General features: G+C 34.9%; 1 long non-coding RNA gene and 1 other non-coding gene across 3 annotated transcripts; one reads left to right on the plus strand and one right to left on the minus strand.

The window, feature by feature from the left end:
* Positions 1-3,032: 3,032 nt before the first annotated feature.
* On the plus strand, positions 3,033-14,662 carry LOC101897142 (uncharacterized). Of its 2 annotated transcripts, none has more exons than XR_009342948.1 (5): positions 3,033-3,212; positions 11,087-11,277; positions 11,344-11,673; positions 14,082-14,272; positions 14,339-14,662. It is a non-coding gene; the product is annotated as an uncharacterized LOC101897142 (transcript). The 2 variants fall into 2 exon arrangements; XR_009342947.1 differs by having other exon boundaries at positions 11,344-11,663.
* LOC131804206 (uncharacterized) lies at positions 12,762-19,021 on the minus strand. The gene is made up of 3 exons (XR_009342949.1): positions 18,185-19,021; positions 16,109-16,576; positions 12,762-13,633 (listed from the first exon to the last, which is right to left on the minus strand). It is a non-coding gene; the product is annotated as an uncharacterized LOC131804206 (long non-coding RNA).
* Between the last annotated feature and the right edge of the window lie 1,664 nt (positions 19,022-20,685).

Consider the following 20,685-nt stretch of genomic DNA (forward strand, 5'->3'; position numbering starts at 1 on the left):
TTCGTACCAAAGGTGACAAATTCGAACAAATCTTAACTTATTCTAAAATTTGATGCTATTTCCGACATTTTTTGCTTTCATTTGATAAAATTAAAAAAATTTAAAAATTGTGGCGTTTGACTTTGTTGCAGTTTTTTATCTCACTCTGTATGGTATATCCCCCATTTAACGGTCACATTTTTCAATGGAATAGTCTTAAAATCCACAAAAGGAGTTCCTTGTGAGTATATATATATATATATATATATATATATATATATATATATATATATATATATATATATATATATATATATATATATATATATATATATATATATATATATATATTTCAAATGTTGTATATAAAGTTCGGAACAGTCACTACAGGCTATGACACAAAACGTCTTCGTATAGCCCTAAATAACGATTTTTATAGCTGCTTTTTTACTTGTTTTGCGACAATGTTATTTTTTGGTTTCTTCATTTATATATGTTTTATGTCATTTTGTTGGTCTACGTACACACTCTCGCACTCTTCTTTGTCGTTCTCCTTGTACACAAAACTTTATATGTATTAACCCACATTATCAGGTTTTGCTACTTAATACGGATTTCTTCAACCAGAATTTCCCTACAAAAATAGATATTCTCATGACCGAATTTATTTTAAGTCCAGTGTGGTATCTACATAAGAATGCAGGTAGATGCATCAACACTAAGAAACATTGATATGTAAAAATTTCAGGGATGTTTTATTCAAAAGTAAGCAGATTTTTATATGTCTTTTTATACGATACATTGTGGAGGTTGCAATGATATGCATTTTTCAACAATTGTTACACATTTTAATAATTCAAAAATTTCAACTCCAAAATTGTTTTGACAGTTCATTGTCCCAGCAGCTGCGTTGATGCGACTACCTGTAATCTTCTGTCATGGCTTTAGCACAACACAAGGTGTATTTAAAAGGTGCGTGCATAAACTACAACAACTAACACATTACAAATAAATTACAAAACAAACGTTTCGGGTAACTGTTTGGAACAAATAATAACGAATAATGGCACAACAACAAGAAAAATGAGGTAGCAGCTGATTACATTTTTTTCTGAATCAATGGTTGGAAGAAACCTTAATTGCGGGGCGCGCATTTATGATATTAACCACGGAATTGAAAGATGGAACATATTTTTGAGAGAACATGCAGGCATTTCTTTCACCTTTCTCGCTATTTGACTTATTTAAAATTTAACGAAAAAATGTCAAATAAATGAAAAATGTCAAAATAATTGAATAAATCTGACAGAAAGTGGACATAGCCTCAGGGCTGTTGCTCTGCAGTTTTACGAAGCTGTTCTACCTCCATATTGTACCACTAGCTGTAGTATCCGTTACGAACTTCAAATACCAAATTTAAATAAAAAATTCGGTGAATAATGTCGCTAAAATCATCAAAATACCGAATATCGGGAGGTACCGTTATATGAGGGCTATACGAAGACGTGGACGTGCACAGAAAATTTTCTGTCATATGTTGTAGTATCTATTACGAACATCAAGTAAACAATTTAAAACAATTCCGGAGAATAATGTCGCTAAAATCGTCAAAATACCGAATCTCAGGAGGTACCGTTATATGAGGGCCATACGAAGACGTGGACCTGCACAGACAATTTTCTGTCATAATCTGTAGTATCCATTACGAGCTTCAAATACCATATTTGAAATAATTCCGGTTAATACAGTGCGAAAGTCAACAAAGAACCGAATATCGGGAGGGGGCTATACGAAGATGTGGACCTACATTGCCCATTTTCTATACCAAAAGTCGGGCAGACATAATATACATTTGAGTATAATTTTATCAACCTACTTCATTCGGAAGCTAGAGTGATTTCCACAGACGGACGGACATGGCTAAATCGACATAGAATTTTATGCTGATCAAAATTATATATACTTTGTAGGATTTAAAATGTATATTTCGAGGTGTTACAAACGGAATAACAAACTTAATAGACCCTCCATACTATTTTGTCGAGTATAAAATAGTTAAAAGCCATATGATTGTCAATTACGCCTTATTAAATCCACCTTGGCTTCCTATTCGCAAAAAAATAAACCTAAACCTTCTCATTGGCATTATTGTACCATTCATACTACGGCGGAAGGTATGAAAATAAAAAGTTTAATACAGCGGAGGGATACATCAAGCATGCAAATTAGTGAACGGTCGGACATCGCCCATAATTTAGAAGTGTAATACTCGTACAGATTTACTAGTATTCCAAATAAGTTGAAATTCCAGATTGTTTTATGTGAATTCTTTGGAGAGATGCATTCATGAGTCCGTTGCGACATAACTCTCAAAAATTTGGGTTGAGCGCCAAACTAAATCTCTCAAATATTTTGTCCATGCAAAGCTCTTCGTCAACACCCTCTCCTCTTTCTGGGATACTTGATATATCGTAAGCACAGATATTACACTTATAGTTCTCGCAGAATGACATTTTATAGGTATAATAGCGACTAAGAAGGACCTGGATGTCCATATCTTAGTATAGCGCCCATATATCAATTCCTCCCGATATTCGGTATTTTGACGATTTTAGCGACGTTGTTCGCCGGAATTGTTTCGAATTTCGTATTAGAAGTTCGTGATGGGTCTAAAGCCTATGATTGTCTATGCAGGTCCACGTCTTTGTATTGCCCACATATAACTGTAGCTCCAAATATTCGGTATTTTTATGATATTAGCGACGTTATTCACCGGAATGGTATGCCTGGATACCTGTTTTTTAACTTGTTTTAAATCCTTCATGGACCGTCTTTGTATTGAAAAATTATGTTTTCTGTGCGACTCCTTAAAAAAACTGCCACCAACTTCTTGCAACTATAGCATGTCCTAGTGTTACTCCGTACCATTTTTGTTGTTGGGTCGTAAAGATACGATATACGTTTTACGCTCCCATTTAAACAGAAGTATACACCTCCCACTTCTTGCAACTGTGGCATGTTAGTGAGCTACTTAACCTCTCTGCATTTTCGCTCATTTCATTTAGTATTGTTTATTCTGTATTTGCGGTTAGCCACGGTGTCTCTTGCTTTCTGTCTTGAAAATTAATTAAGCGTTAGCGTTTACTTACAACGAACTTGTATCTATTTGAGGAAACAGGAAGTACGAATTTTAACAAGATGTGCAAATGTTTGGGTCAGAATATTGCATGTTGGTGAGTGTATTATTTATTTGCTTAATGTGAATGCGAACTGAAAAAATGAATATTTATAATGTGCCACTTTTGAGATTTGTGTTAAGAGGATACTATTGTAGACATCGCCATAAAGACCTATTCATGACTAAATAGGATTTGTAATAAAGATATGGAATATTTCAAATCTCCTTTGCAATTATTTAAAAAAAAAAACGGGGCATATATGTGCTCAGCACATTTGTTAGGGAAAAAATCTGGTCCCAAGTCTCCCATCAAATTGGATGCTACATCCAGATTTTTAAGGAACAATTTATTAATTTTGACTTCCCAAGAAAAAAGGTATATCATTATACTCAGGACCCAGAGGTACCTGTAGTAACACTTTTAGATCGATCCGCCATCATTCTCTTCCCGAATATTAAATTCCTACAGAACTGTGAAGGTGAAAATAATATTTTATATAAATCGCTTGTAATGTAAAAAACTTTATTTAATACCTATGTACTTCATATAAAAACAAGTACGCTTAGGCTATAGTAGTGCGGGGCCGACCATGTGATACCCTACAACACTACAATATGTTGAAAGCCTCCTTATTTCAGAATCGAATTCGGAAGCTTTCACTTACAAAATGATGTCATAGAGCCCTGCCCAGATGTTACCGTTACCCTTAGCTTTTTCATAGTGACTTTTGCCTAATATTTACGCACATTTCACACTAAAGTTGTGGTCCATTTTACAACTAAATGCACTAGAGCCTCGACTTGCGTGGTTAATGGGGACCGGAAAATCGCAACGCCACTTCAAAACGACGCAAATCGAATCACCGTTTTCTATACATATACAAAATGCACTGTAATTTAATTTACTGGGGAAAATATTCAAAACAAAGCAAATAATTTTATATTTTTGATAAAAAAAACAAGTATGAATACATTTTTATTTATTCCATTTACTTCAAAAATGTTTATAATTATTATAAAGAAAAATCAAAACAAATTAAGAAAAATCATAACAAAAATTAAATTCATTTACATATGTACGCACATATAGCCCCATAAATAAAAGTGAATTCCCCTTATTTCACGCAATTTGAAAATTTGTTAACGTACAGGTGACGATCACTGTTGCCAGAAGTTATAGAAATGCTAAACGACAGAAAATATGCTAAATCAGACACTGCTAATGCAAATAGTAATCCACAATGTAGCTCGGACCGGCGCAACTTGAAATTGCAACGACGCAAATGGAATATTCTGGTATTTGAAAAGGACTGGACAATAATTGTATATAATACGCTCAACACATAGTGTTGCAGGGTGTAGAAAAACTTGAGAAAACTTACAATTCAAAATTGTAAGTCAAATTAAAAAAATCGCATGCAAAAAAAATAGGGCAAAATTGAAAAAAATGTATCAAAAAATATTGACATATTTTTACCTGCTTTTCATAGATTTTATCCTTTTCTGGTAAGAGACCATTCCGAATTGAAGAGAATTGTGAAAATCAGTCTAGCTGTTTTTGTTTGTCGTATAAGCAGAATAACTAAGATCTATTTCTTATACATATCGATTGTACCTTTTTCGCTATATATCCGAATATTGACTATCAGCATCACAGTAATGGTCAGAAGTGACCTTTTAATGTATTTGTGATTTGGCAGGGATTAAAAATATACGAGGTTTAGTGGAAAAGTTATACTTTTTTACTCGCTAAATATTGTCCGATGGCCGTACAAATTGGCAGGCCTCTGCCTCTGCAAAATAAGGATTTTTTATGTTTTTGGTCCATTTAAACCCCTTAATATTATACGATCATCTCCAAAAACAATAGGCTTCTATTCCGGCCCTATCTCCACTTCCATTTTCAATTTCGTGAGCATCGAGCCATAATTACGACCTGTAACGTAATTGCAAATTAACATGGACAGTCGGGCGGATGGGCGGACATACATAACTAGATCGACTCAGCTCGGCGAGATAGGAGCTCGATATTTCGACGTGTTACATAATTTTTGGCCCAATCAAACTTATAACACATAGTGTTGTAGGGTATAAATAGCAAATACATCCAATAAGTCATTCGCCGTATTGCGTACTCTAAAACATTTTCTAAAAGTATAGGTCTGTGGTTGGACAAATATATTCAACTCAAAAATGTTGCTTATCTTTCATGACGGAATATAAGATAAAATTCTAATTTTACTGTTTGTATATGCAATCTTTGTATTTAATCTGGCTCTCAAATATTTACAGATTGAAGTAAATATATGCATGTTTGTTTTAGCAACCATAGTTAAATTTCTCTACTCATTTTAATTTTTAAAAAAAATTGTTCGGTTCATCAAGTTGTGGCTCCAAATTAGTAATTTGTGTCGTAATGTAACAGTTAAAATCATAAAATTAAAAATATACTTACTTATTCTATAAATATGAAAATTGCTCGGAGGCTTCGCCACACCGACTAATTTAATGAATTTGTCAAAATGTTGTCATATAAAACTGAATCGAGCCAAAACCACGGCCCGGGCCGCCTGAAACCCCATTTCAAAAACTGAGCCCTGTTTTAAAGGTAGTGTGATCCACTTAACCGAACCGACCCAAATCGACAAGTGGTTTGCAGACCTGATTTTTAGGCATTATTTCGACATTCGAAGAAATACATTATGAGATACCATTGTTTTTAACAAAAGCTTATAAATTTATTATTTATATTATTAATACTACAAAAGCAACAATGTTGTTATAGAAAACCAAATTTTTCAGAAATAAAGCAAATGTACAATACTCGTTTAATTATTCTTAAAATTCGGATCAAATGAAGTATTTCTGGTTTTTTTTATTTATAATGACGTTTATGTCAACTCAATTTTCAGTATCGAAGCAAATATTTTCAACTGCATAAAATATGGTAATAGACAAAAGAAAATCAGTAAATTTTGTCAAAATTAATAAGGATCTTAACACGAAAATAGATTTATAAACCACTCTATAAAGATTATTACCAATCTCGAGCAGATATTAGTGTCTCTCGTATGGAAACGTTAACATCGATTTACATATTTCAATAAGCAACCTCAGGGAAAATTTAATATTTAAAAATCAAAATTAATTAATATTTTTTTACAATATTAAAAGAGAGAGATTAATGAAATACGCTTTGAAGAACCAAATGAAATATCATAATCAACCTGGACCAAGGATTTTGGCATATATTTCTGTCACTAACATTACTTCACATATGTTTTTTCTTTTTATTAGCTACCATGTAACAATAGTTAGAAAACTACTGAATGTGGAGTTTTTAAGTAAAAGTTCTGTAAAAAAGTCCGAAATGAGAGAGAAATTTTGACTGTGGTGTGAGTTTACTGCAATAATGCTATTGGAGAATAAAAGTCCCCGTGTAATATTTTGCATGTTTTCTTACATTTACTGATATCCTGTTGCTTAAAAAATTGGCATATAGTGTTAAACAAAGGAATTTTAAACAATGACAAAGTCAAAGAACAAGCCAACAATTGATATTCATCGTCATATTTTTGTAGGACTTAAGGAAACAAACACAAACGCCGAGACGGACATGACAATAAAGTGAGCTAAGATAAAGAGACAGCGTAAATATTTTGGCGCCAATATTCTAACAATAAAACATATTTCATGACCAAAATGGGGAGTGGGCTGGAATTTTCTTTTGTTCTTTTTGAATACGTCAGAGCATGCCGACTATGTGAAGTAGTGTTTTCATAAACTCATCGACATCGGTATTATGAAACTTTTATGTAGACTGTGCGCGTCATTTGTTTGAATATACATCTTGTCATTTATTTCTTATATTCTTCCCCTAATAATCAGAACAATTTATTAGGAATTGCTCGTTAGTAGGGGATGATTTTATTTACCCATACCAAGTTATCCCATTGCTTTTACGATTACAGAAACAAATAAATGCCAAGCAACCGAAACATTTCTTCCCGTATATTGTCATGACATCATCCTGGATAAATTGTTGTACTCAATACATACGTTTAAATTCTGTTGTTGTTAGATTTCTTGGATATGGGATATTTATTGTAAGCCACATAAAACCAAATTTATGCAATGCTCTATTTGTAACTCCTATTGTTACAACGACGACCATGATATATTTAAGAAAAATTATTAAACCAACGTCGCACCTACAAGCACACACGTTCAAGGCAGGAGCACTCGAAATAGAAGGAGAAGAGAGTGGGTCTCTGGAGCAAGAACATCGAGAGGCGTACGGAAAGGACCTCATTGTGCTCTATTCATGTAGAAATGTCGTAGGGAAGAGTTAGGGGCTTACACCACAAGTCGTACTCTGGATGTACCTCACAGTTGTCTACACGTTGTGTATGACCTATGTGTGTCACGTCTGGTGGCATGCGATTGAATCAAAAACGCTCGTGTCCAAACTAGCCACAGTACAGAGGACCGCGTCCTTATTTACTTATAACCGGAGATCTCAAGAATACTCCCCAATTTGCAAAAATAAGTCGGAATATACATGGTGAAGGAAATATAATTAGTGATTACATGCCCACCATTTTCGACTTCAAGTATATTGACATTAAGATAACTGATAGGGACACCTGCACTGGTGGGGATCCTCCTCTGGTCGGTTTGTTTTGGTTTTTATACAGGCGAATTAAGAACCCAGTAACCCAGATGAATTAAGAATCGTTAGCATACTAAATGGCCCCTGCAGTATAAGATATATGATTTCAAGATGGGATAACAGTGTTCCTGACAACTGTAGACTGTGTGAAGTTAGAGACGATTGAACACCTATTATGTAGATGCCCCATGTTATCCAACAAAAGACGGGCTATCCGGCAGGTGGAAGATAGAAACTCTAACCTTCTTTCCAAACATAGACCATAATGCTAACTTTACTATCTATAAACCCTCTTTTCTCTGTCTCTCCTATCACCAAAAACTATTTTTCTTAGGATGAATACAAAGGACCAAAGGTCTCCGAGTGTGGCAGTTTGTTTTTGAATTCTAATGTAATGTGTAGTATTTTTCGGGTAGTATAAAGCGACAACGGACAAAACTGGTGTTTATAGATTTTTTGAATTTATTGGGTAAGTGGAAATATACGTGTTATTCAGAAGAGGATAAGATATAAAAAAATAATAACGTGTTCAAACGGTTTTTTTTTTCAATTTGATTAACTTTATTGAAATTTTTTTGAAAATGCAAATTGCCATACTTTTTACGGCCCATTATATAGCCCTAACTATACACAAAGGACATCAAATATTTTTCTCTAAACTTCGCAAAATTTGCGATAGAAAATAGAAAATTCGAAAAAATTCTAAAATTGGGAAAAAAAATCGAGAAAAAATTTTCAATGGAATCAAATTTCAAAATGATAGCCCATTCGGAATGGTCTCTTGGCAGAAAAGGATAAAATCAAAAAAAAAAAACTCACTTAAAAAAATTTTAGTTTTTTTTTAAATTCTGAATGAAAGACATTGGAAAAGAAATTAGAGCACAATACGATGTTAAATACTGATCTTTCCTGACAAGAATTAAAATCTGAGGACCTACATCGCGCTTCTGCTGTAAGATACGAACTCCTAAACCTTCTTCTTTCATATGGTAATAATCCGTCAAATGAGGACTAAAAATGCAATATTTGGGCGGATGTTTTATTTTTATGGTCCATTATATAGCCTTATTCATACCAAAAGGGTCTCAAATATGTTGTTCTATATTTCGCAATATTTAAGTAGAGCTTTCAAATTTGATACGATATGGATCGTATCGGTCAACGTTGCGGTATAGCACCCACTTAAGGGTATATCCCGATTTCAAGTATTTTTTATTTGTTAGCCACATTTTTCATACTAATGTCGACAAATTTTTGGAATTGAGTTCTTAGTAAGAAAAACCCATCCTAGCAAAACATCATATGAAGGTGCTCCCTGATTTTAGCTATTTCCCGGGTCTTGGCCAAATTTTTCAATTGATTTTGCCCTTATTTAGCATCTTGGTTTCTAAGGAGGTAGAAAACCACTTCGAGGAAAATGTTTAATGTAGGCCAATGTTACGGAGTAGCGCACATGTGAAGGTACCTCATGATTTCAACTATTACTAACAAATTTCCAATCGATTTGGCTAAAAATCTATCAAATCTATCTATCTATCAAATCTTCTAAATACCAAATTTGAAACAATTATGTGCGTAAATGTCACTAGGATTATCAAAATACCGAATATCGGTGGGTATCATTATGTGCGCTATAGGAAAACTTGGAACTAAATATTCAATGTTCTGCCACCGGGCTAGAACCCATTATGAACTATAAATACCAATTTTTAAACAAATCCGTGAATAAATAGCAGAAATCATCAAAATATCGAATATCGACTGTTATACCGTAATAAGATAAAAAAAAAACTGCAACAAAGACAAACGCCATAATTTTTACATTTTTTTTAATTTTATTGAATTAAAGCAAAAAATGTCGGAAATAGCATCAAATTTTCAAATAAGATTTGCTTCAGTTGGTCACCTTTGGCACGAATCAAGGCCTTTAAACGGCCAATGAAACCGTCGCACGCTGCGAGAATGTTGCTCTGCGGTATTTTGGCCCATTCCCTGCGAAGCGCTTGCTTGAGGTTTGATATTTTTAGTGCCAACTCCAGACACGATAGTCCAACGGATTGGTATCCGCAGATTTTGGTGTCCATGTGCGCTGGAATTGAAGCGAGGAACCTCATTTTGTAACCAAACTTGGGTGGCGCGTGCTGAGTGCGATGACGCTGAGTCCTGTTGGAATGTCCAAGGTCTGCGGCCAAAATGTTTGCGTGCCCAAGAATTTAATACACCCTCCAGAATATTTTCGCCATACTTTTCGGCATATATTCTGATGCCACGGTCGATTAATACGAGCGGAGAGCGACCATCGACTCTTATGGCGGCCCTCACCATCACCATGGCCTGCGCTTGAGTTCTGGTGACCAACCGAAGGTGCACATTTTCAGTTTTGGCAAGTAAACACGATCATTTTGTTTGTTTACAAAATGCTGGACAACGAATGTTTTCTCATCGGAGAAACCCAAATTCGGCAGTTTACCACTTTCGGCCAAGCGAAGCAAACTCTTTAGCTCTTTTGAGAAAGAACAGAAAGAATTCTGTTGCGGTGTAAGTTCTTGCACTTTTTGGAATTTCAATGGCTTTACCCCAAGCTCATTTTTCAATATTTGCCGAACGGAATATTGCGATATGTTCAGCTCACGAGTCATTTTTCGGCCACTGCGACGCGGGTTTCGATCAAGTCGCGTCTTACTTTCCGAACCATTTCTGTTGATGTTGCTGTTTTCTTCCGTCCGCTTCCTTGACGTCGGGCTACGCTACCAATATCACGGTAATGAGCGATGGTACGAGTCACAAAAGATTTATTCACATTTAAATGCTGGAGTGAAGTAGTAATGAAAAGAACAACGGCCTTAAGTTTAGCTATTTGCAACAACAAAACATAAGTGCTAAATTCCTGTTCTATAAAAATCTGAAATTAAAAATTTAATAAAGGCGGGTAATTGAAAAATGTTTTAAAGAAAATACTTTTCATTTCATATTTTTATAGAACAAAAATCTAGCGTTAGGTTTTAAGTTCTCTAATCTAACTTTGCCAGATTTGGGACATTTACAAAAGGAAACGATCTTCATTATGATCGGCAAGGTTTCACTACGACCTAAACGTTTATCAATAATATTTAAGAAGCATATGCTGTTTTATACTTTTTTACGTTTTATACAGGTATATGACGTTTTCGACGTTTACTACATTTCGTATAAATAAATATATATTTATATAAAAAATATGTTTTTATGGGCTGAACTAATATTATTATTTATTGCAGCTGCTTGAATTGTGCCTTGGGCGTTCTTTTGTCGATAATAAGTACATTCCTTGTGGTTATAATAATTGTCGGGGTTGTAGTCTACTTTGTATACTACCATGACGGGGATCACAGTGATGATCTCAAAGACAACCTAGAAAAGCTAAAAGACGCTGTTGCGGACAAATACGACGAAGCTTCCAAATTGCTGAGTAAGAATCTGACACCTTTTCATAAAATGTATTCCTTTGATTATTGGATATTTGTATTTTTTACAGAAAACTAGCGCAACGATTACGAGAAGAATCGCTTTTAAGGCTGACACAAAGTTTTCAATCGCCATCTCGTTTTTATCTACGTATTAATGTTAAAATGAAATTGAATATTATTATTTTTATACCATATACTTTTATATTTTTGCTTAGTACCTACCTAATGTGTATGTACAATTACAAGAAACAAATATTCTATTAATATTTATATGTTTTCTTACAAAACTCAGTATATAATCTCATATGTTAAACTATAACTAAAGAAAATGCATTTATATTATTAAAGTCCTAAATAAATTTGAAGTTTTTGCTTTATAAAGGCGAAGGTAATTATTAGTACGTATTTCACTAATATTTCTATTGATTTAAACTCTTTATTATCTGCTGATATTCATTTAATCATGTTGCTAATTATCCTTTGATCCAAAGATAATTCAACTCAAATGTGTATTTAAAATAAAAACTCATTGGAATGCGCAGTCTGGGGATCTGCTCTGAATTTTAACGAAACTGACACAGACTCATGTTTGTATATTTGTGGATATGGAACAAATTAAATGAAATCTTGAGCAGACACGCGTCCTAGTAACAAACTACTAAGAAATCTGTCCTAAACGTAGTCGCTATAAACAGATTAATAGCCTGTTCACAGAACTTTTTTTAAGACATATTTAAAAAAAAAATGATTGCGTCCGTTGGCACGGTCATGATCCCCATTATAATTATGGGAATTATGTCCGGTTTGATTTTGGTCGTAACCCCCATAATAATGTGGGGATTATGTCCGCTTCCAAAACGGACACAATCCCCATGGGGAGTATAACCGTTTGTTGTGTGGACTACTTACAAAAATTATTATTTTTTTAAATCTTTGATTCGTGATAGCCGGTGCGGGGCATACTCGGAGGAGAAAACGTCAATTTTTCCGCACACCCAGTCGTTTTGGACTGTCCATTATTATAGGGACTATGTTCGCAACTTTTTGGGGATTATGACCAAACCCCCATAATGGAATGGGGACTATGTCCATGAAAAAAAGGTCGTAAGCCCCTGAAAGTAGCAGACGTAACCCCCATAATAAAGTGTATGTCAAAAGACTTTCACCTCCCGGAATGTCCGGCATCGGCTTAGGCGAACCCAAGTTTACTACGTTTAATATTTTTTTATGTAGTCCTCACAGCAGACGGTCATAGTCTCCACTTTATTATTGGGACTATGACCGAAAAAAGGTCATAATTCCCTTAATTGCAATGTGGACTGGGCGCCGTTTTTAGATTTTCCATTTTAAATGAAAGTGTAAATGGGGGTGGCGGAAGTATCAACCTAATCCGCCAGAGTTTAGGTGATGCCACAAACCTCGAAATATTGGTTCTTGACCTACGATTTTACATATGTATCTATTTATCTCGCCGAACTCGCCGTCGCACGCTGCGAGAATGTTGCTCTGCGGTATTTTGGCCCATTCCCTGCGAAGCGCTTGCTTGAGGTTTGATATTTTTAGTGCCAACCTTTCCAAAATACTCCAGACACGATAGTCCAACGGATTGGTATCCGCAGATTTTGGTGTCCATGTGCGCTGGAATTGAAGCGAGGAACCTCATTTTGTAACCAAACTTGGGTGGCGCGTGCTGAGTGCGATGACGCTGAGTCCTGTTGGAATGTCCAAGGTCTGCGGCCAAAATGTTTGCGTGCCCAAGAATTTAATACACCCTCCAGAATATTTTCGCCATACTTTTCGGCATATATTCTGATGCCACGGTCGATTAATACGAGCGGAGAGCGACCATCGACTCTTATGGCGGCCCTCACCATCACCATGGCCTGCGCTTGAGTTCTGGTGACCAACCGAAGGTGCACATTTTCAGTTTTGGCAAGTAAACACGATCATTTTGTTTGTTTACAAAATGCTGGACAACGAATGTTTTCTCATCGGAGAAACCCAAATTCGGCAGTTTACCACTTTCGGCCAAGCGAAGCAAACTCTTTAGCTCTTTTGAGAAAGAACAGAAAGAATTCTGTTGCGGTGTAAGTTCTTGCACTTTTTGGAATTTCAATGGCTTTACCCCAAGCTCATTTTTCAATATTTGCCGAACGGAATATTGCGATATGTTCAGCTCACGAGTCATTTTTCGGCCACTGCGACGCGGGTTTCGATCAAGTCGCGTCTTACTTTCCGAACCATTTCTGTTGATGTTGCTGTTTTCTTCCGTCCGCTTCCTTGACGTCGGGCTACGCTACCAATATCACGGTAATGAGCGATGGTACGAGTCACAAAAGATTTATTCACATTTAAATGCTGGAGTGAAGTAGTAATGAAAAGAACAACGGCCTTAAGTTTAGCAATTTGCAACAACAAAACATAAGTGCTAAATTCCTGTTCTATAAAAATCTGAAATTAAAAATTTAATAAAGGCGGGTAATTGAAAAATGTTTTAAAGAAAATACTTTTCATTTCATATTTTTATAGAACAAAAATCTAGCGTTAGGTTTTAAGTTTTCTAATCTAACTTTGCCAGATTTGGGACATTTACAAAAGGAAACGATCTTCATTATGATCGGCAAGGTTTCACTACGACCTAAACGTTTATCAATAATATTTAAGAAGCATATGCTGTTTTATACTTTTTTACGTTTTATACAGGTATATGACGTTTTCGACGTTTACTACATTTCGTATAAATAAATATATATTTATATAAAAAATATGTTTTTATGGGCTGAACTAATATTATTATTTATTGCAGCTGCTTGAATTGTGCCTTGGGCGTTCTTTTGTCGATAATAAGTACATTCCTTGTGGTTATAATAATTGTCGGGGTTGTAGTCTACTTTGTATACTACCATGACGGGGATCACAGTGATGATCTCAAAGACAACCTAGAAAAGCTAAAAGACGCTGTTGCGGACAAATACGACGAAGCTTCCAAATTGCTGAGTAAGAATCTGACACCTTTTCATAAAATGTATTCCTTTGATTATTGGATATTTGTATTTTTTACAGAAAACTAGCGCAACGATTACGAGAAGAATCGCTTTTAAGGCTGACACAAAGTTTTCAATCGCCATCTCGTTTTTATCTACGTATTAATGTTAAAATGAAATTGAATATTATTATTTTTATACCATATACTTTTATATTTTTGCTTAGTACCTACCTAATGTGTATGTACAATTACAAGAAACAAATATTCTATTAATATTTATATGTTTTCTTACAAAACTCAGTATATAATCTCATATGTTAAACTATAACTAAAGAAAATGCATTTATATTATTAAAGTCCTAAATAAATTTGAAGTTTTTGCTTTATAAAGGCGAAGGTAATTATTAGTACGTATTTCACTAATATTTCTATTGATTATCTGCTGATATTCATTTAATCATGTTGCTAATTATCCTTTGATCCAAAGATAATTCAACTCAAATGTGTATTTAAAATAAAAACTCATTGGAATGCGCAGTCTGGGGATCTGCTCTGAATTTTAACGAAACTGACACAGACTCATGTTTGTATATTTGTGGATATGGAACAAATTAAATGAAATCTTGAGCAGACACGCGTCCTAGTAACAAACTACTAAGAAATCTGTCCTAAACGTAGTCGCTATAAACAGATTAATAGCCTGTTCACAGAACTTTTTTTAAGACATATTTAAAAAAAAAATGATTGCGTCCGTTGGCACGGTCATGATCCCCATTATAATTATGGGAATTATGTCCGGTTTGATTTTGGTCGTAACCCCCATAATAATGTGGGGATTATGTCCGCTTCCAAAACGGACACAATCCCCATGGGGAGTATAACCGTTTGTTGTGTGGACTACTTACAAAAATTATTATTTTTTTAAATCTTTGATTCGTGATAGCCGGTGCGGGGCATACTCGGAGGAGAAAACGTCAATTTTTCCGCACACCCAGTCGTTTTGGACTGTCCATTATTATAGGGACTATGTTCGCAACTTTTTGGGGATTATGACCAAACCCCCATAATGGAATGGGGACCATGTCCATGAAAAAAAGGTCGTAAGCCCCTGAAAGTAGCAGACGTAACCCCCATAATAAAGTGTATGTCAAAAGACTTTCACCTCCCGGAATGTCCGGCATCGGCTTAGGCGAACCCAAGTTTACTACGTTTAATATTTTTTTATGTAGTCCTCACAGCAGACGGTCATAGTCTCCACTTTATTATTGGGACTATGACCGAAAAAAGGTCATAATTCCCTTAATTGCAATGTGGACTGGGCGCCGTTTTTAGATTTTCCATTTTAAATGAAAGTGTAAATGGGGGTGGCGGAAGTATCAACCTAATCCGCCAGAGTTTAGGTGATGCCACAAACCTCGAAATATTGGTTCTTGACCCACGATTTTACATATGTATCTATTTATCTCGCCGAACTGGGTCGATTTATTTGTAATCACGCTACAGGTCACAATTATGACGCAAACCTCACCAAATTTTGCATTGAGTCAGGGTTAGGGTCAGAATAAGAACCTTTAGGGCTTGAAATGGACCAACAAGAGATTTTCCTGATTTAGTAGTCTGTCAGGTCATGATAATATAGCGAAGAAGCGCACCTGCTGGGATCGACACAGCACAGCGAATGAAATGAACCATACCTTTTGTGTGAAATATCCATCTTCAAACAGTATTTCACTTTGTTTACAATTAGCGAAAAAACGTTCGATATTTTTGATTGTCTACTTTGGCATTTCGTTTTGTTTGTTTTGGAGTTAGTTGAGCATATAAAAAAGCTCTTTTTGATTACTTACGTACGAAAACCGAAAATCCCATTTGTCTGCCATTTGTCTTGCAATTGGAAAAAAAATAAGTTTGCTGAACAGGCTATAAGTCATGTAAAAAAATGCTATAAAATTCCATTTCATACAACGCTGGTTGCTGCTAGTAGTACATATTAGTACCTTACATGATTTTCTTAGCCCAGAAGTGCCAGAGTATCCGTTGAAAATCCGTATTTTATTATTTTCGTTAAAATGTTAAATACTCAAACTAAAAGGCATAACAGCTAGGGTATAAACGTTGTTGCTAACATACTAAACCGTTCATGTCTCAGATCTGTGTTTATATGTCCGCGTTGGGTAAAAAGTTTTCGCATACTTCAGATTTACATAGACATAGTATACGATCTTCAAAACTTGATTGTGGTGAGCACTTCCTCCCTTCATTATAGTGAAAACACAGCTCTTCCCCTGATTTAATGAAACGTTTGGCAAAAATTCCTGTAAAAATGTAAAAAAAAATTGAAAGAATTGAATGCATATGAATTTGGATTGTCGTCACTGCATATAGAAAATATTCCTTAAATTAGAATTTGAAATGCAACTAAAGTTAAAGAATGCGCTGTTGCTTTGTAACAACTACTTCAGTGGAAGACCTGCTGGTCCATTGTGTTCATCCGGAAAATATCCCAAAATGTTGCTAACGAAGATAAATAACAATTAAAAAAAAATTATTTTTCCATAGTAGTTCTTTTTCCTAATTTAATTCAGTGTATGAACATCTACATGATGTTAGATGCTAATACATGAAAACCCAAGCTGTATTTTTTCTGAAACGCCTATTATTGAATTATATAAACGCAAATAATTTATTAAGTGGTTTCTAGTGCGGCTTTCGTGCTGATAGAAGTTCACCTCATTTACTGATGGGAGTAACGGGCATTATAAGAAGAAATTGAATGATCAAAACTCTCTCATTACTCTCTAGGAATTTCATTCAAATGCATGTCGTCCTATTACCTTTTATCTAGCAGTCGACTTAGGAATTCAGTTTCAAGCATTCTGACAGTAAGAATGAGTTAGAAGGCCCATCTGACTACACATTTTGCTGCAAACTTCATCAAGTAAATATTCCATATTTTCTTGGTACTAATATATATTAAATGGTTTGCGCTGTTTATACCCAATTAAACGTGCAGGCCTTGATGGTAATATATGTTACCGATATATATGTTTTGGTGTGAGGCGAGATATGTTCTAAATACATCTTAATATAATACATACGTTGTATAAGCATTGTGGTTACACCTGAATTTGGATATTTCCTAAAAAATTTTCATATAATTGAAAAGAATACACACATATACACAGCAACATTAGAGATGTTAAATCTAGCAAATAAAAAATTTGAAATAGATTGGTAGCTGCGGCTAACCTTGATTTCATTGTACCATATTTGTACCCTGATTACAGAAAAATATTTTTCCTGGGGGACATATTTAACACAGTAGTCGCATATTGGATCAGAAACGGATCTATTAAACAGATGTAGACCTTTCCAAAAAGTGGTCAAATTATTTAAAAATGATCCCGAAGTTATATCAAAATTAGTAATTTTTTGGACCCGGATTTTAAATAAAAACCCCCAAAAGTCCAAATGGGACCGAAAAGTCCCAGTCAACGCCCGCTCCTTAAAAAAGTAACAATTTTACTTAAAACAGTATCAAATTTAGAAAAACTTTGGTTCCCGTATCCGGTTTTGGACATACACAAAGGGGAAATCCTAAGCCACGACCAAAGGTAACCTACATAAAAAGTTGGTTAGTGAATTTAATTGTTATACTATTATCTCTGTATCCGAGGAAGATAAAGACATAATCTAACATTTGTAACAATGAAAACTTTATCGATTTTTTTTTGATATCCGTTTACCCGGGTACGTCCACCCAAGAAAATGAAGATGTTTTAACCGGCATCGGGGTACAAATACCTACCTCCCCAAAAAAGAAATTAAAAAACATCCGAGAGTTTTTACTAAGCTAGATTTGTTCCTGACCTGTTCAAAGTGCTTGGTCAAAAGTTATGTTGACAGGTATTTTGGGTAATTACCTATTTTTGGTATTGGCGAATCTACTCGTACACTAAATATCTGACAATTCGGATTGCAGCTATGATTTAAATATCGCCCAATATTTCCTCTTTTGGCCGGGTCCACAATTATTGTAAATCCCCCGTTGTTTGTTACATCAAGATGGGGACCATTAAGACTCTCCTTTAAGCAGAGCACATAATTCATTCGACCTTGTTTTTTGTTTTCATATATACGTTTCATTGCCTCTTCCCTTGTAAGAAGCTCACCGGCGTATTCACAAATGAAGGCCCCCCTTGGGATATCTCTGGTAGTAATGATTCCATAAGATTGATATTTCTTAGAAAATATTATTTTTAAATCTTTTCTGGGCCCATATTGCACCAATCTATTGCAACAGGTTTTTGTTTTGCAGGAACAAAGGGACGTGCACTCGTACAATAAATCACTAAAATTATCCCTTGAAATCACGAGCTCCTTAGATTCCAAATCGGGCTCATAGGAACATCCATGAGTGCACAAATAATTATTACATTCTTTGCATGAGCATTTGTTTAATAAAAGTGTATTAAACAAATCCACTAATTGCTTCGATTCTGGACTTGAGCTTTGTAACGTATCCTCGCTCAACACATTTTCCAATATGTACTCCACTTCGGAATTGATATGTTCGTAATCATCAATAAAATTGTTTTCCATAACCAAATGCCAGCTATAGCATCAAAATGAATTTGTAACAAATTTGTTTTTAAACTGCTTGCTGTGCTATGATTGTTGTACAATTGTACAATTTGTTTTTAAACTGCTTGCTGTGCTGTGATTGTTTGTTTATGTTTGCTATGCTAGGGATAGGTAAGTCGACTTCTGATTAATCGAATAATGGACCTTTAGTACTCAAAGGTTTGAAACTCGAACACGACTATGGACTTGGGTGAAACCGAGTACTCGACTATTCATACTCGATTTCAAATTCCGGTTCAACTTATTGCTAGGAACACAATTGGAGCGAACGACGAATTTTTTCGCGGCGTATGTTCGTCGTCAAAAATAAAACACATATGTGTATATGGAAGTGCACACAATCACGGCACCGGCGAAAATTTCGTCGGTCGCCGCGAACTCAATTAGCTTTATTTCTATTTCATACGCCGGCGACCAGCGAACAAAACAGTACAAGGTGGCCATACTTGTACGAATTTTATGTGTTTTAGTAAATAAAGTTACTTTTTACTTTAAAATTTGTTATGGTCACTCTAATATCTGTTACTCGTATAAAAAAAAACATAATTAATTTGTTTATTTATTTGAGTACTTGCGCCTGAGTGAAGATGGATATCAGTGAATTTATAATAGAGAAGATGGACATAAGTGAAATTATAATAGAGAACGTAAAGAATCATGTGTTCTTGTATAATTCATTGTAGTCAACAAATGAGCAAAAAGTAAACAACTTCATCAGCTGTTTTATAATTTCGTCGGTATTGTGTTCCATACGACGAATTTTCGCGGCTCATTTTGTCGCCGCGTAGGGCGAAATTCGTCGTTCGCTCCAATTGTGTTCCTAGCATATGGTGGGACCATGGCAGAAGAATACAGGTAGATGCATCAACGCTTGGGAGCATTGACATGTCAAAAAAATTTAAATGTTTTTTCGAATATAAGTGGATTTTTTATATGGTTTCTTATACTACGTCATGCTAGGAACACAATTGGAGCGAACGACGAATTTTTTCGCGGCGTATGTTCGTCGTCAAAAATAAAACACATATGTGTATATGGAAGTGCACACAATCACGGCACCGGCGAAAATTTCGTCGGTCGCCGCGAACTCAATTAGCTTTATTTCTATTTCATACGCCGGCGACCGGCGAACAAAACAGTACAAGGTGGCCATACTTGTACGAATTTTATGTGTTGTAGTAAATAAAGTTACTTTTTACTTTAAAATTTGTTATGGTCACTCTACTATCTGTTACTCGTATAAAAAAAACATAATTAATTTGTTTATTTATTTGTGTACTTGCGCCTGAGTGAAGATGGATATCAGTGAATTTATAATAGAGAAATGGACATAAGTGAAATTATAATAGAGAACGTAAAGAATTATGTGTTCTTGTATAATTCATTGTAGTCAACAAATGAGCAAAAAGTAAACAACTTCATCAGCTGTTTTATAATTTCGTCGGTATTGTGTTCCATACGACGAATTTTCGCGGCTCATTTTGTCGCCGCGTAGGGCGAAATTCGTCGTTCGCTCCAATTGTGTTCCTAGCATCATTCGGAGGCTATTATAATTCGCGTTTTTCAACAATTTTTACAAATTTAAATAATTTTCCATTCAAGATTTTCAATTCCAAAATTGGTTTGACAGTTCATTGTCCCAGCAGCTGTGTCGACGCGTCTACCTATATTTTTCTACCATGGGTGGGACTTACAGCATGGTAAAATTATATATATATATATATATATATATATATATATATATATATATATATATATATATATATATATATTTGTCATG

The sequence above is a fragment of the Musca domestica genome, unplaced genomic scaffold, assembly GCF_030504385.1.
Source record: "Musca domestica strain aabys unplaced genomic scaffold, Musca_domestica.polishedcontigs.V.1.1 4, whole genome shotgun sequence".
Lineage (NCBI taxonomy): Eukaryota > Metazoa > Arthropoda > Insecta > Diptera > Muscidae > Musca > Musca domestica.